Genomic DNA, 17172 nt, shown 5'->3' with positions numbered 1-17172 from the left:
GGTGCCTGAATGAAACGTAATTGTACACCTAACCCTTAACTGTACCCCACAAAACCATAATAAAGAATATTGATTAATAAAAAAATAAAAAATAAAATAAAATAAAATAAAATCAACCAAAGGAAAACCTACCTTGGACCCAGCTTCAAAGAGCCAGCTCTGCAGGGCAAGAGACCACGGCGGGGAAGGTTGGGCTGGCCACACCTGCGTGTATGGCGGGAGACACCATGTGAATGGGGCTAAAGCACCCAGAAGAGCCGGGCGGGGGGACTGCAGGCGAGCAGAGACCGCCCTCCTCATCATCAGGATGTCTGGGGATCCCCCTCTCCACTGAGCTCCAAGGCACCTGCTCCCCAAAAGCACCAAAGCAGAAATGGGTGCTCATGTTTCTTCTTCATTTATGGAAATCAGAGTTGGCAGAGAAATGCTCCATTCTGAAGAGCCAGAAGGCCCTCCACCCAGGTCCTGGCAGGTACCCAGCGGCTCAGGGCACTTGGAAGACAGAGGAAGGGTGCAGCAGACACAAGAGGGGCATTGCCGAGGCTGCCCAGGGAAGGACAGGAATGGGGATCCGGTAGCATGCTCACACACCTCGGCCATGGAGCCGCCATCAGGGGACCAGAGTTCCTAGTCAGTCAAGGACAGGAGTGTGTGGTCGGGTGGCAGGGCTGGGGGCACTGGACTGGAGTTATCATGTTGAAAATGTAGTGGCAATGGTGGCTGGAGGCGAGACATGACAGGCCGGAATTGCAAGACAGTCCATCTGATTGACGGACCAGAGGCAGGCATGGTGAGACACAGGGCCTGGGACTGTGCTGCTGTGGAGGAGTCAGGTGAGCAGGCCAGGTGGGCTGAGGATGGAGGGAACAGGAGAGAGGAGAGAGTGGAGCCCCTGGGAGGGTCCAGGAGGGGACCCCAGCCCAAGGGCCTGGTCCTTGCTAGGGCAGCAAGGGCAGGACTGGAGCCCCAACATCAGCTGGACACGAAGGCACCTTGGCTGGTGGTGAGAATGGAGGACTGAGGCTCAGAGATGAACAGTGCCTGGTGGGGTAGCAGGGAGACGTCAGGCTTGGGGGAGACACGTGGATAAGTGGTCCTGGAGCCAGGATCAGCGTGTCACAGGCTGAGCCACCTCTGACCAGGAAGAAACAGGATTCAACACTGCATTTCGGAGGCAAAGTCACTGCGATGGCCATTCTGGGAGGAAAACATCCACCAAAGTCTCATCTACTTTGTCGAGACTACCTTAGTGCCTTAGAGAGAGTAATTAAATATAGCACAGATGGATCCTTCAAAAGTGACAGCCCATCCATGTTAGAAATGAGAAAGCCATTAACCATACTGTTAAAAACAGGAGAGGGAGCACAGCGCTCCCCAAGATGGGCTGTCACTCAGCATGGAACAGGGCCGCCCTCTGCCACCCTAGGGGCTTCTAATGAAGGCCCCACAGAGAGCTGGGAGCTTTTAAAAGTTTTCTTAATTTTTATAGGGTATTATTTTAGGCTGAAAAGTTATGAAATAGCACACCAGAATCTCAGCGTATCACAGAACAGAGGGGCTGTGGTGGCAGACGCCCCTGGGGAGGATGGCTGGGGGGGCAGCCGACACTGTGCAGGCCAACACCACCGAGGCCATTGGAACCTGTGTCCTGATGTAGCCCAGGCAGCCTCACCTGCAACCCTACATGCAGCACTGCAGACCCTGCCTCTCCATGCCCAGCCCCAGGGAAAGCATCTTCTGTGCCCAGGTTTGCAAAGCGTGTGCTTCAAAAGCAGTGGCTAGAGGCTCTGCCATGGAGGCCCACAGCCTTGGGACATCTGTGGGCTTCCTGGCAGCAGCTTAAGTGATGTCAAGAAAAAAAGCCTTCTCTGCTGCCTCAGCATCTCAGGACCCAGGGGGTTCAGAGGTATCTGTCACATCCTTGGAGAGGTCCAGTTTTGTGTATTTGTTACATTAACTGTTCTGCAAAGCTGTGTTTGGGGTGTAGCTTATGCTGCACAACTGTGATGGAGAACTACTCAGGGCTGGCATGCTGGCACTGCATCTCAAACACAGAGCTATGGGCACACATATGGGCTGTCTGCAGCCCAGTACACGATCCAGTCCCAAGCGCATTCACATAGTGGACTCTACCCTAGCCCCCACATGGCCAGTTTTCTTCTCTCCTCTGAGCTAGCTGGGCTGTCTGGAGCCAGCTGCAGCCCCATGGCTGGCAGTCCCTGGGAGTGGGCTCTGCATGGGAATCTCCAGAACCAGCCAGAGTCACTTAGGCCTCTGTGAACATGACCTCCTGGTCATGTATCATGGCATGAGGATATTTCACATGGGCTCGGCTGTCCTGCTGCAGGATGGCTGTGAGAAACAGGCACGGCTGTCCTCAGAGACAGAGGAAGCCAGTGTTGGGGATGCAGCACATCCAGTCACAGAAGGCAGAGCGTCAAGGGACAGACTGCCTGGCTAAAGGTTGTCCATACTTTAGGTTAACTACGACAAACGACAAGCTCCCATCCCACTCTTGGCAAACAGCTCATGTGTGTTTTCAGGATGTCCTTGGGCGCTATGGAGAAGTAGGAAGTGACTTCTGTGTCCCACATGCCCTTGTGGCGACCCCGTCCTGTGCCCGTCATGGTGTGGGTTACTCGGTCACTGTGATAACCTGATTTCCTAGCCCCAGGTGTCCCCACCACTGAGCTCCATCCAGGTGTCACCCGCTAGCCTGAAATGAAACCCGCAGTAATGACAAACATGAAAATGCTTCCTGTCAACGGAAATTAGTCTTAGCCAGGGAGCACTCTCAGGATTAATATATTCCAAATATTCAGCACAGCAGCACAGGCGGGGCATTACCATTGCTTTGTCTTTTGTTTCCCGTGCATGAGACTCAGGCGAGGCTTGCAAGCCCTCAGTGACTTGTCAGAGCCCAGAACAGTCCTAGTCCCTGATGGAAAGGTCTTGGGAACAGTCATGTGATTGCTGGCCACTTGGCTTCAGAGCACGCAGGATGGTTGTGACTAAGGAAGGGCACTTTCAATCTGACTTTAGTTCAACTGGGTGCATGGGCAGCTCTGCACTCCAGCTCTCAGGTAGTCCCAGGAAGCGCCCACACAGAAGCACAGGTGTCGTATGGGTCTCACTCCAGAACCACAGTGGGCGAGCTTATGCACACCTGTAACCCTGCCTGGGTACACACACAGACATCTACCTGCATCTGCTGGGTGGCTGGCCTTCCATTCCTCTTACGGTGCTGAAATGCACTGGCGGTGTGTGTGTCAGCATGGGCCCCCTTACCACATGTAATCTTGGGGCACTGTCCATTTCTACTCACAGCTTTTCCCTGTCTCCCCCACCACCAGTGGATGGAATTTCTGGTCATCCCTGGAGTGGCCAATGGGCATAGCCTGTCCTGTGTGGAGGCAGCATGTGAACTCATCAGGAAGGAACCAGGGGGGCAGCATGCCCAGAGAGTGGGCAGGGACCCCACGTCACCACTAGCAGGTGCCCGGGCAGAGGTCAGGAGCCTGCAGGGGACACAGAGCTCTGCCCCCACCCTCATTGCAGTTGTGCCTCTGGCTGCCATGATACCCTGCAAGAGCCACTGTCTCTAGCACCCACCCTTCCACCCCCCACAAGTTCAGCGGTGACAGGGCATGTGGCTGGCAGACAAGGGGGCCTGGAAAGCCGCTGAAGGGCAGCCCATTCAGACTGTACCGGGCACTGGACAGCCAACCAGGTCAGAGTATGTCATGGGGCAGGAGGGCATCCTAGCCACAGTCCGGGAACCTGGCCCTGGAAACGATGGGTCTACCTTCCTCACCATATCTCTGTCCTCCCAAGAACAGGATGTGAATGGATCATGCAGCATATGGAGCCCAATGGCTCCTGTTCCTCAGCTGACACATGCAATGGCTACCCAAGTTGCACCCATAGCTCACATGTTTTCTAGCTCTGTGCACTGTGAGGGCCTAGAAACCAGGACGCCCAGTGGGAACAGCACCCACACCTCAGTCTCTAACAACCTTCTCCACCCAGAGGAACCAGGCCTGTGGAAGTGCTGGATTCAGGGTGGGGTGGGTACATGTAAGGCGTGGGCATATAGTGGTGTCAGAAGACAAGGATGGGCAGCCTAGGGCACAGGGGCAGTGCGGAGAGGCTCCTGGTGGCCGGAGCTGGACAGCATGAGATACAGGCAGATGACGGCAGAGCCAGATGATAGCCCATGAAAGTAAGGAGCACAGGGATATATAGGAACACCCCATCCAGAGCTCCAGGGAGCAGCTGCAGAGAGGCAAGGGGGTGTGCCAGAAGCCTGCGCAGCACCTGCTGCAGGTCAGAGCCTGGGGCTGAGTCAGTGTGGCACAGGGCCTCCCCACATCCTCAGTGATGACTCCATGGTTAATACTTGTCCACACCCTTGGAGGAGGTGGCTTATGACCTCCCCACATCCTCGGCAATGACTCTGTGGTTAATACATGGCCACAAACTGTCCACACTACCTAGGAGGTGGCTTGAGGCCTCTTGCATCCTCAGAGAAGACACCACTGTTAATACATAGCCACAAATTGTCCACACCCCTTGAGGAGGTGGTTCAGGGTCTTCCCGCATCCTCAGCGATGATGCTGTGGTTAATACGTGGCCACAAATTGTCCACAGCCCTCCAGGAGGCAGCTCAGGGCCTCTCCACATCCTCAGCAATGACTCTGTGGTTAATACATGGCCACAAATTGTCCATATCTTTCAAGGAGGCGGTTCTGAGCCTCCCACCCCATAGGGTGGCTGGACTCAGTGGCCAGCTTCCAGAGGACACAGTGGGTGGGAAGGCAGTGACTTACAGAGGGGACACCTGGCAGACACACATGAGCCAGTGAGAGTTGTGTGGATTTCTGGTACCCTAATATGGGGTAATGAGAAGGGCCCTCACCCCTAGAGGCATCTTCCCAAAATCTTCATGCCTGTCCAGAGAAAACATCAGACAGACCCAGCATGAGGGACATTCCCCAACTCCATGACCAGGACTGTTCCAAAATATCACAGTCACGAAGAGCGGTGAGTCTGGAGATGGGTACAACTCAGAGGGGACAGAAGAGAAGCGGGGATTAAATGCAGCGTGGCAGCTGGACAGGGCCTAGAGCAGAAAAGGGCTGGGGTGGAAAACCCACAGGGTCTGCAGTTTGCCATCTTGACCCAGTGCTGACGGTACAGTCTGGTCACCGCGCCACAGTCATGCGGGGCCCTCGGGAAGGGAGTGGGGTAGGGTCGCCTTGAGCTCTATTTTTGCCACTCCTGAGTATGAACCTGTATGAGAGAGTTCCTTCAAGTCCTGCTGACACCACCTTCCCAGGGACACAGCTGCTGCCCACTCCACCTGGCTTCACACCTGACATATCTGCTGCCCAGGTGCCCTCATCCCACCTCAGGAGCAGAGTGAGCAGAGGCAGGATGCAGGACATCCCCTGGCCCTTGATGGTTGGGCAGTCACGGGGACACCTTCAAGGCTGTGTCCATGTCCTGAGGCTTGGGTGAAGTCACTGAGTCGTGAAGAATCACATGGGATGGCTGGGGAGGGCAGCGAGTGCTGGGATTAGTAACACTCCCGGGGGCAGATCAACGTCTCTCTGCCGATGAGCCACGAACTGTGGGTGTACAGCTAAAGGTGCTGAGGAGGAAGAGGTGCCATGTTCTCGGGCCTGTGACTGTCACCATGCCAGTGACAACCCCGAGAACGCCACGTGTGCTCCCACGCACGTGATCTCAGAACCCAGATGCACACTGCAAGTGTGGAGAAGCTCTGGGTTTGGAGATGTTTTGTAGCTCACCAGGTTCTTGATGTCACTCACCAGCAAGTGGCCTCCCATACCAAGGTGACCTTCAGAAGGTGCAGTGCCTCCTCCAGCAGACAGGTAACAGCCTGCACCTTCCAGCAGCAGTCACGTGGAGCCAGCATCCCATGGCAGTGGACCACAGATCGGATCGTTCAGGGCTGGCACTGAGCTCTCCCTGGCCCTGAAGCTGCGGAGATGGCAGGAGCTGAGCAGATGCCAGCCTGGCAGGAGGAGAGAGAGGTACAGAGACGACGAACCAACAGATATGGAAAATCCACATCAGAGAGAGGTACATGGGGAAGAACAAAGCTGGGCCGGGGAGCAGCTGCCAGGAGACTGGCAGGGGTCCTACAAGTTGGGCCCACCATGGAGCAGGTAGTCCGAGCCGCCAAGTTCAATAGATGCTGCACAAAACTCCCTCATGCATCTATTTCATGGCAGACTACTGAACACTCAAAAGATATCACCAAGGCTGAAGCCACAAGGAAAGCTGGTAGAGCTCTGCCCTGTCACAAGGACACACATCTCAAAGCCAGTCGACATCCCTTAACAAGCACAGGGCCCTGCTGCCACAGAAGCATCCCCTTCTGGTAAGAGAAGGTCAAAGTTGCCAAGATGAGGCATGCTATGTACACCAAGGAGCCACGAGCAGCACCACAGCTGCACCTGTGCCCGTGGGCTCGTTCCATGAATCCATAGCCAGGAGCACAGCAGCAAAGCATGGCTTCCTCATTTAACATTTGTCTTAAAACATCAAAGCATTTACAAAAGAAACCAGCACCCAGACACGACGCCAGGGCCAGTCCACATGCCTCTTCCTGCTTCTCATACTGGCAAAGACTGGGCTGGTGACACTGGGTTCTTGCTGCATCCAGCAAGGGGTGTTATACTCAGGAAGCTCCGGGGACACAAATCAGATTCTGAGGGTGCTGGGCCAGCCAGTGGCTGTGAGAGCATCTGATGAGACCAAGAGCCCATCTCTGGCTTCACGGCTGCTCACAACACAGAACACATACGCACTGACCAGATGAGGAGGAGGCACTGGGCATGAGAAAACAGTGGTGGCTCACCGGCCCTGGACAGTGATGGCTAGTACTGGACCAGCAGACAGGAGGAGCTGCCCCCACTGGCTGCTTCTAGGTCTCTTTCTACAAATGTGATCAAGCAAAGGGCTTAAAAACGACCCTTCTTAAGACCAGGCTCTAGATCTCATGGGGGAGGGGCAGTGGAGAAGTGGGATGGACTCTGAGCCTTATGCTCAGTACACTGAGACCACTTGCCCTGTGGATCATGAGGACCCCTGGGATGGGAACAAGGACAAACTAATCAGTGGTACCCAGGCTGGCAAAGACAGTTAGCCTGCCCACAACCTCCAAATCCAGAGGCCTCCAAGCAGAAATCTCATGAGGTGGGGGAGAGATAACTGATAGATTATCTAATGTGTGTAATTCTGTAAAAAATAGTATTGGGAAGAGTGGAGCAGTCGTACTGGTAAGTTTGGAACAACTGGTGACACGTGATCAGAGATGAAAAACTAAGCAAAACAAAAAAGAAGAGGCAACTGTGAATTTTAGGAAAAACAAGTAATAATAATTATTTTTTTAACTTTTTCTTTTTCTTTTTTTGAGTTGAAGTCTCACTCTGTCACCCAGGCTGGAGTGCAGTGGCACACTCCCGGCCACCGCAGCCTCGACCAGCTGGGCTCCGGCGATCCTTCCGCTCAGCCTTCCAAGTAGCTGGAACTACAGGCGCACGCTACCACGCCAGGCTAATTTTTTGATTTATTGTAGAGATGAGGTCTCGCCAAATTGCCCAGGCGGGTCTCAAACCCACGGGCTCAGGCAGTCCACTCACCTCAGCCTCCAAAAGCATGGGATTACAGGCTGAGCCACCGAGCCTGGCCAATAATTATTATTTAAAAATGTATTACAGTTCACTATTTGGCTCAGCCGTCACTATATTTACATGGTTGCAATAATATAAGGACTAACAAGTAAATGGATAAAGAATTATACTTGTGACACAGCTATACTGTGACGGTGAGCAGAAGTGCTCAGGGATGTGTAGGAGTGATACTCGTTGTAACGGGACACGCACAGACAACGTGTAAAAGTGATGCATCAAGAATAATGCATGCAAACACATCATTCAGAAACACGGAGGCCAATACCAGAGTAAGTGCTAAGGAGATAGAAGGGTTGGTCTGGAGAACAAAATTCAGGTTGAGCCGAGATGAAGCATAAGCCATGTACTACGATTTGACACCTCTATGCATGTGCTGAACTTCAAAAAAAAAATAATTAAAAGAAGAATCTTCAGGCCACAATGTAACACAAAGTTGATAAACAAAAGGTGACCTACACAGCCCTACACACGTGGTGTTTCTGAAGCATTTCTTGAGGTGGTCCTTTGTCCAGCAGCATTAGCATGGAGGGTTAGAAACCACATTGCCTGCCACTGCCAAGGGTGTGCTGGGGTCTCAGCTGTCAGGGCAGCATGGTGTGCTTTCATTAGCAGATAAGAGACAGGACTTAAGTGAAATAAGCAATCAACTCAAGACACTGGAAAATACAAAGTAGAATGTAAAAGCACACAATGTAAAAGCAGTGAGCTAGGAAGCATTTTAAAAATTTGATGAAGAAACCTAACTCTCTGAAAAGCCCCAGAAAAGAGGTGACCTACGGCTGGGAGAAATTCAGCACCAGCAGCACGTTCATAATCATGTAAATAAGAAAAACCCATCTCTAAAATGTACTTTCCTCTAGGTCCAACTTAGCAATTTTCACCAGACGTGATTAAGTAAAAAGCAGGGAATGAAGAAAATGTAGGTAATATGGTCCCACGGGGGTAAAGCAACGATTGCCCCTAAACCCTGGGTGTGTGAACCAGCATCATGATAAGGAAGGTCACACCAGGAGGGCAACCTAGGTGAAGGATGACAATGAGATGCCAAGCCTGCCCTGAACACAGCACCCACGGGACCTGGATACACATGCATGAGGAGGTAGAACCTGGCATCATAGCACACACCCCAAGGAGGCCTGCAATCCACCAAGAGGCCACTTCCTCTGCCTCCTCGCTATGCAGGGCTGCATGCGGGACTCCGCCTGGGCTGCCCACCTGTAGACTTCTCCTCTCCTTCCCCCACTTCCTGCTGCAGGAAGTCTTACCCAGGTAGCACCGGTCGCCCTGCGCTGGTGTCCAGATACCCAGGCAGGTGGTTAACAAAGATAATTGATGAGGCAAGATGCAACTCCAGAGCCAAGAATGCCAAGACCCTAGGGGAGAGCATCAGAGATTACAGAAGGGCCACTGCAACAGGGGAGGTCACTGAGATCGATCGCCATCAATGGTGCTGCTCAAGACCCATCATGTGGAGATAACTCGTGGAGACTACTCATAGCCAGCACAGGTCACATAGTCGGCTTTAGAAGTCACCCAGGCTTCCAGACAACACCCCCAGAATCACACAGCACTGGCCACCCTGTTCCTAGGTGGCAGCAGGAATTTGCTTCCTGGCTGGGGCTGACACTGGGAAAGTGGGCTCTGGGGGTGCTTCTCCCCAGGGACAGGCCAAGCTGTCACACCTACACAGAGGTGCCCAAGGGGACCCCGGAAGCAGTTGAGGCAACCTGCTGGTCGCAGCCTGGTAGCAGGGTGAGCTACCACAGAGGTAGTTGAGGCTGCCTCTGACCACAGGAACAACTTAATTGAAAGGAAATGTCCAATAGGCTGGGGAGAGGGCAAGGGCCCATCAATTAGGCAACGGCAGGGTACTGCACAGAGTTGCAGAGGCGGCAGGCCTGGAAGCCACTGGCGGAACCTGCTGCGGCCCAGTGCTGGAGTGTGGCTGGCTAATGGCTTCCTGCAGGCCAGTTCCACTCCAGTACTAATAGGTTTTGATAAAGACTTCCAATTGGGCCAGTAAACCCCTCATTAAGCTGTTTTTAAAGTATGAATTTAAGAGTGGTGAGGGTAAAGGGTCACATGGAGTGTTTAATTCACAACGGCTGGCAGCCGTGATGGAAAACACCCGAGTTCAAGTGTTCGGGCCCATAAACATCTGACGCCGGCCCAGCCTAGCAGACCTCAGGAGGCAGGGGAGGCTTCTCGCTTGGCGAGAGCGGAGCCCCAGAACCAGGAAGAACTGCATCCACCCGGACAGCCTCCATGTACATGACCTGTAGAACCCAAGACTCAGCCTGCATGCTGGGGCCCTGCACATGCATATGGCCCATTCTAACACCAGCTCCATCTATGCTGGACAGCTCCACCCCACTCCACAGCTCACCTGACCACCTGCCACTGCCTTTGTTTGCACGTTTTACGTGTTGAGATTCATCCCTGGCGCCCACCATGTGGCATCTCTCCCCACTGCCCTGCTGGGTTCACAGTTTACCCCTGGTGCTGTCCACATCAGTGCTCATCCTCGACATCTCCTTGCCTGTCCTGCGCCCGTGATGGTGGTGCCCAGAGGACCTGCTGATGCCCAGACAGCGTGAGGAAGGCCTTGGGCCCGGCAGCGTTTGCCATTCAAGCTTCTTGCTGACACACAAGACCCAAATCCCTCCAGGCCCAAATATACCCAGTTCCTACCAGGATGGAATTGCTATAGCAAGTGGAATATATCTAAGGGCATGGAGCCTTCCGGAACCTTCCTGATTCCTGGGACTACCACTCCCCTGCTGGCCCCCAGCCTGCGTCCTGGAACATGCTCTCACCCTCAGACCTGGGGCAAAGGCATCAGCCCTTCTCCCTCAGGCCTGCCTTCCCTCCCAGGTCACCATCCATAGTCTGGTCCACTGCATGGGGCACAACCCATTCCCCAGGTTCCCTCACGTGGGGCCCGGTCAGTGTGGGGTGGGGGTGGAGACACCCTCACCACCTGCAGTAACACCTGGAGGTCAACACATGCACACGCCCTAGTCCAGGCCAAAATTGTGACCAGAGGAACTGCCAAGTGTGTCCTGGGCCCTAACAGCTCCAAAGGCCTCAGGAGTGTGGTGCTCTTCCTCCATGACTGCTTCTCTGGGTGCGAGTACTCCACAACATGGCCTGAGCTCCGAGTTGGAGGAGGCCCTGCACTGCCTGGCCCATGCAGCCTGCCCCGTCCTCGTTCAGGCCGTTTTTGATCTGGGAGCAAGCATATCTCTTGGTCACAGGACTCCTCACACAAGTCTCCCTTTGGACAGTGGGCTTACTCCACTACCCACTGTGGTCAGGTCCTAAAGCCTGGGAGGGGCCTGCATGGGGCCTGCACAGAAAGCAGACTGCTAAAGTTCCGGAGATGGGCAGACTCAGTTCTGGGAACACAGGTGCTGCAGTCCTTGTTGTCCGGACCTCACCAAGCTCTGCAGACAAGAGCTCCCCCTCCCAAGTGCTCCCTCCCTTACAGAACTGGGCACTTGGGGGACAGTGGCCACACTTGGGGACACAGACCATGGTCAGGGGAAGGTGAACATGCTCAGGGGATGGTAACCACACTCAGGAGACAGTGACCATGGTCAGGGGACAGTGACCATACTCAGGAGACAGGGACCACATGGCAGACAGCGACTACGGCCAGGGGACAGTGGCCATGCTCAGGGGATGGTGGCCATGCTCAGGGGACAGGGACCATAAGGGGACAGTCACCATGCTCAGGGGATGGCGACCACACTCAGGGATGGTAAGAGGAGACAGCGACCATGGTCAGGAGATGGTAACCAGGCTCAGGGGACAGGGACCATGCTTGGGGACCATGACTATGCCATGTAGGCACGACTCTTGCTGAGGAAAAGAGGATACCAGTTACTGGCCTTTGCTGTCCCCACCTCTCAGCCAGGACTTATTCTACCAAGGAGCAGACATATATGTGAGGAGCACACCTTATCCTGGCCTCTGAGTTCAGGGGTCCTGCTCATGCCCACTAACCACAGCATTATGAGACAGCATGTCATGGTGGGGAGGGTGTCACAGGAGAGACATGCTGAGCCCTGGACCCTTGGAGGAAAGGGATTTGCTGCTGGTTAAACACAATGATCTAACCTCTGCAGCTGGGAGTGGCCTGTGATCTCTTCAGCACAAAGTCCATGGCCACACGCAGAAGCCGAGCACATGAAGTGCAGCTGGTGCAACCAAGGAACCGAATTTTGTATTTCATTTCATTGTAATTAACTGTGAAAGCACATGTGGCCGTGGTGGCTGCACTGGGCAGTGTGGCCTCAGGAGCTGCCCAGCACCTGTGGATGGCTCTGGCTGTCCATGAGGACGTGACTCTCCAGGCCTCCCTCTTTCTCACCAAAGCCAGCATGCAGAGTGGAGTCCTGATAAATGCCCTGAAGATGAATGCAGAAGACACGCGGCAGGATGAGGTAAGCTCCCTGGGAAGGTGCCAGCTTGTGCGGGTGACCCCAGAGGAGTCACTCAAAGTTCTCAGCTGGCTGACCTCCAGGATGTGGCACCTGGCAGCTCCATACTCCTGAGACTGGGAGGGAAGCCTGCGTGGAAGGCAGGAGGGGTCGTGGAAGCTATTGGGATCCCCGCCTGGGGCACCTCGCCCAGGCGACACATATCCGCAGGGCCACCTCCCTGTGGCTCTCGCAAGGACAGTATACTGACAAGTCCCTGAAGTCACCACCTGCACCAAGAAAGCAGTTGAAACTGGTGAAGAATGTCCGTAACACCAACAGGAGTGAGAGCAGAGGCTGAGCCTCTGGTGGAGAGTAGCCCCAGTGGCTCCTGTGGGCCATCCCGCAGGGGATGTGGCCACTGAGCTCCTTGGCCCGGCCCCTCTAGCAACCATGGAGGCTCACAACCCAGCTCCGTGTGGACCCCAAGCTGCTTTTGCTCCAGCAGTGGCTAGGGAGTGGGGATTGGCCCCAAAGTCATCCAGTGCAGCCACCTCCAGGGAGCCCACCTCCCCAAGTGCTTCCCTATACCCTACTTGGAGGTGTCCGTGCTGCCCAGAAGCCCCTGCGAGCAACCAGGCAGGCTCCAGGCCCAGCCCTCCTAGTGTGGCCTTCTAATCCCCAGCGACTCCCATGGCCTCGGCAGCAAGACAGGGCTGCATTGCTGCCTCAAGGGTCTGCTGTCAGGTAATCAGGATACCCTGGAGCACCGCAGCTGCCCACCGTGCCTGCCAGAGTTGCTCCCTCAGCCCCACAGCACCTGCTGGGCCTGTACCATAAGGTTTGCTCTGTGATCCCTGCTCAGAGATCACGGCCTGAGAACTGAGACTTCTCTGCCCAGTGAAGGAGTAAGGGCCTAAAGGCTTCATTCCTCCTAAGAACTCGGAAAAGCAATTTCAGATCAATATCAAAATTTACTTAGAAAAAAGGCTTATTTATGCAAATGTTGGAGAACATGGCTTCTCTGAGGGAGTGTGGACATCACATATCTTTACCTCTGCAGTGAGGAGGCCCCTGGCATGCAAGAGGTCACCAAGCCCCTCATGTCCCTCCTCACTTCCAAAACCATGAGGCTCCTTTCCTGGGTATAACCACACACAACTGACAGGTCACCTAACTAGCTGGCCATGCACTGTGTCAGATTTGCAGGTGAAAACAAAGTTCCTGAAAGAATGCCTTGCTTGCTTCTTCTGGTTTAAAAAAAAGTAAATGTAACAATGACAGGCACTGAGCCACAGGGCCACATACTCTGTGTAAGGACACAGACTCTGAGGCCTGACTCCAGGAGGGGCAGGCAAGGACCCCAGCCTGCAGGACACTGGGCCTCCGGCCAATAGGGGTGGGGTGGGTCCCCAGAAGGCAGGGCTCAGGGACCTGGTGCAGCCTCCCCTTCCCCCCAGCATGGGGTCTTACAAATAAAAAGGCCTCTTCTGCCTCTTGTCTTGAGGTCAAGGAGTAATGAGGATGGGGCGGTTGTCCTTCCTGAGGCCCTGAAGTCAGGTTCACTTATGAAGGGGCTGTCAAAAAACCCAGAATTTATTTACAAAAATTGTGCATTTATTCTTACATATTTAAGTTTCAGTCACCTTCAAATTACTCTCCACTTGATGAGAGATGCTTATTTAGACACTTTTTTCACTGCTCAAAACAGTTTTTGAACTCATCAATTTTGATGCCTTTTAGTGATTCTGTTTTTTGTTTCACCTCCTCCACATTGGCAAAAAACATTTCCAGTTGAGGACTTTTTTCATTCAGGAAAACAAAAAAGTCTCTCCAGGCAAGATCCCATGACTAGGGAGGGTGAAGCATCTGACGCTCCGCCCCTCACCCCTCCCATCTCCCCCCCCCAAAAAAAAAAAAAAAAAAATCACCAAAGCAGAACTCAGCCTCTCACAACATCACTGACTGGTATACTGATGCCCATGGGTTCCTAGAACGTGACCTAGTAGGGAAAGCCTGTACCACAAGAGGCCCACCCTCCAAAACATAATTCCTTTTTTTTTTTTGTGGGGAGGAGTTAGCCCTAGTACAAACCCACTGTGTGTCACAAGAGCCCCTAGAAAGCCCAGCCACTATACTCTTGGCCCTGTACTGTCCAGCTGGTGGCCGTCCTCCTCCTTCTCCCCAGCATTTCCCACATTGGGTGGGCTGGGAGGACCCGAGAGCCTCATCCACCAAACAAAGCCCCAGCCACATCGCCTCCGCATTAGTGCCATGGGTGCCGTGAAGCCCTCCTCCAACCTTTTCCTATAGATGTGTCTCCAGCTCAGGTGTCCTCTGCTGTGAAGTCCTCTCCCACCCTTTTCCTGTACTTAGGCTCATGGGTCCCTCGGGGACAACGTGAGGGAGCAGGGGGATGGGGCAGTCCTGTGGGGGCTTTCCCTTTTCCTTCACCCCAGAAAAGGAGGGTGATGTCACCTGCTAACAATACTGATCACAGCAAGGTGCTGCTGGAGCCTCTGACTCCTGTGCCTGGAGCCAGGCATGTCCACATTTTGTGTCAGTCACTTAACGGACAGGGCAGTAGGGTAGGAGGTGGAGGTCACCAGGCAAGCGCTATACATGGTGGCCAGGTGCAGCTGGAACTGCCAACTGCAGTGAGAGCAGCCCAGAAACCCAGAAAGTACAGAGATACATACCCCAACACAACTCTACACACCGCAGAGCTTTCCACAGGGTATTCACTTACCAAAAGAGTACCTGAAAAACATAAGAAGAAACATGTATTACAACTGGAACGTGTTTGGACCAAAATCTCCTCGAAACACTGTGTTTTCCTTTTGGTGAAGCCCCCAGCACGCCCGGGCAGTGTGGGGTTGGCTGGCACTGCTGGGCCCTTCCTGCCAGCTCGAGACACAGAAGGTCCACCTACCTGCTCACAGGGCAGGCCACAGCAGGCCTCAGTGGGCTGATGGAGTATCTAGGGTTCAGCAAATCAGTACTTTTTTTTTTCAATATAAATAATTTCAACCAAACATCATGGAAAATGTCATTCCCTGGAATATGATAGCCTAAAGGACACCACTACCTCACATTGATGACGAAAGGGATTTTACACGTGAGGAGCTGGCAGGTTTTGTCTCCACTGCTGCTGCTGCAGCTGTAGATGGGCCTTTGTCCTCCTGTCAAATCATCACCAACTCACTTTGCACCATCAGAGAGTGAAGGCGAACGCTGGCAGCAGATGCATTGCAAAGGCCCCAGTCACACACATGTGGAGACCTGCCAGGAACAGTCACATGCAGGGTGGGTTGCAGGGGGACTCCAGCATACCTCAGCCCCTAGTGTCTAGCCCAGCCCTGGCCCACAGCAAAACCCACCCTTGGATTCAAGAAAACCCACCACGGCCACCTTAACAGACACTAGGGTCTCTCAGCCCAGAGCAGAAAGGAATGCAGCCCTGACAGTGGGATGTGCCTGAAAACAGGTACTCAGTGAGCCATGTGGGGTGTGATGGTTCCTGAAAACAGGTGCTTAGTGAGACATGTGGGGTGTGATGGCTCCTGAAAACAGGTGCTCAGTGAGCCATGTGGGGTGTGATAGCCCCAAGAAACAGGCAGACAGTGAGTCACATGGGGTATGATGGTCCCTGAAAACAGGTAATCCGTGAGCCACGCGGGGTGTGATGGCCTCTGGACACAAGCACTCAGTGAGCTATGTGGGGTGTGATGGCCCCTGAAAACAGGCACTCAGTGAGCCAGGTTGTGTGTGATGGCACCAGGAAACAGGAACTCAGTGAGCCCCACAGACACAGACCACGTGGGGTATGATGGCCCCTGGAAACAGGCACTCAGGGAGCCATGCGGGGTGTGATAGGCCCTGGAAACAGGTGGTCAGTGAGCATGGGGGGTGTGATGGCCCCTGAAAACAGGTGCTCAGTGAGCCGTGCAGACACATACCATGTGGGGTGTGAAAGCCCCAGAAACAGGCACTCAGTGAGCCATGCAGACACAGCAGGCCACGTGGGGCGTGACCTCATGTACATGAAACGTCACAGACAGGAAGTGGGTCATTAGGGCTGGGAAGGAAGAGTGGGGACCGTGGTCAAAACTGGTTTCTGAGGTGGTAACAATGCTTTCACTTAGCAGTGATGGCTTCAGAGCTCTGTGAATACGTGAAACCACCGACGTACACACTGTAAACAATTGCCTTTTCACATTCATGGACTGCATTTCAGAACAGATGCTAAGAAAAAACAGTTGCCTAGTAAGACACGTTTGCCTGGAAGGCACAGGTATGCACACGCTGGGACCTAGGTGGCGGACACATTCACCTACTGCCTGTGAACATGGCCGGGATTCCCACCATGAGGTCAGATGGGAGGGGTGGGAGGTGGAGTGTTGGATGCCCCTAAGCCCCGTCAGTGTGAGACGCTTGGCGGCTCTGGAATCTTCAGTTACCCCTAGCCAGGAGAGATGCACACCACACACGGGTAGAAGACACGACGCCTGGGTCTGCTGTTCACTCCAGAGAAGAAAGGCTGGAGGGAGGTGGGGCATGTGTGGCTGCCCAACATACTCTCCACCCCAGACAAGATCAATTTCCACGATGCAAACCTTGTAAACAGCCGTCGTGCGCATGGGTTGAGGCCAGAAATAAATCTACCCCGTAACTCTTCCCAGTAAATAACCTGTTGAAAGAATAAAAGTTTTGTACTTTTATGAGCTCAGAGGGGAAGGGACCCAGGTCTGGGAGAGCTCAGTGACTCCCCATAGTGAGGGCCCCAAAACACACATGTCTGTGGGCCAAGGGCTCTGCCCAGACACCGTACCTTCACATGTGTGGAGGATACTGAAAAGTGGGTTCTTCTGTGGCTTCATCTGTTTTGAATTTCAAGTTTCAAGGCTGCCTGATAAAGACTTTTAAAATATCAGCTTGTTTTAGCTAATGACATGAAAAACTGAAAAGCTGTCATTACTTGTATAGCTTTTATTATATTTTTCAACAACTATAACTTATTGTAG

General features: G+C 53.6%; 1 protein-coding gene across 1 annotated transcript in view; it reads right to left on the bottom strand.

Annotated features, from left to right (window-relative positions):
• Positions 1–5896, bottom strand: part of LMF1 (lipase maturation factor 1) — a 75432-nt gene extending 69536 nt beyond the window's left edge. The window contains exon 1 of the mRNA XM_008059864.1: positions 5835–5896. The gene's annotated coding sequence lies outside the window, so the exon portion shown is untranslated. The remainder of the gene's footprint in view (positions 1–5834) is intronic.
• Between the last annotated feature and the right edge of the window lie 11276 nt (positions 5897–17172).

This window comes from Carlito syrichta, unplaced genomic scaffold (assembly GCF_000164805.1).
Source record: "Carlito syrichta isolate Samal-C Ts95f unplaced genomic scaffold, Tarsius_syrichta-2.0.1 Scaffold304401, whole genome shotgun sequence".
Taxonomy (NCBI): Eukaryota; Metazoa; Chordata; class Mammalia; order Primates; family Tarsiidae; genus Carlito; species Carlito syrichta.
The sequence above is the reverse complement of the archived record's forward strand: the minus strand, read 5'-3'. Positions and strand labels throughout refer to the sequence as shown.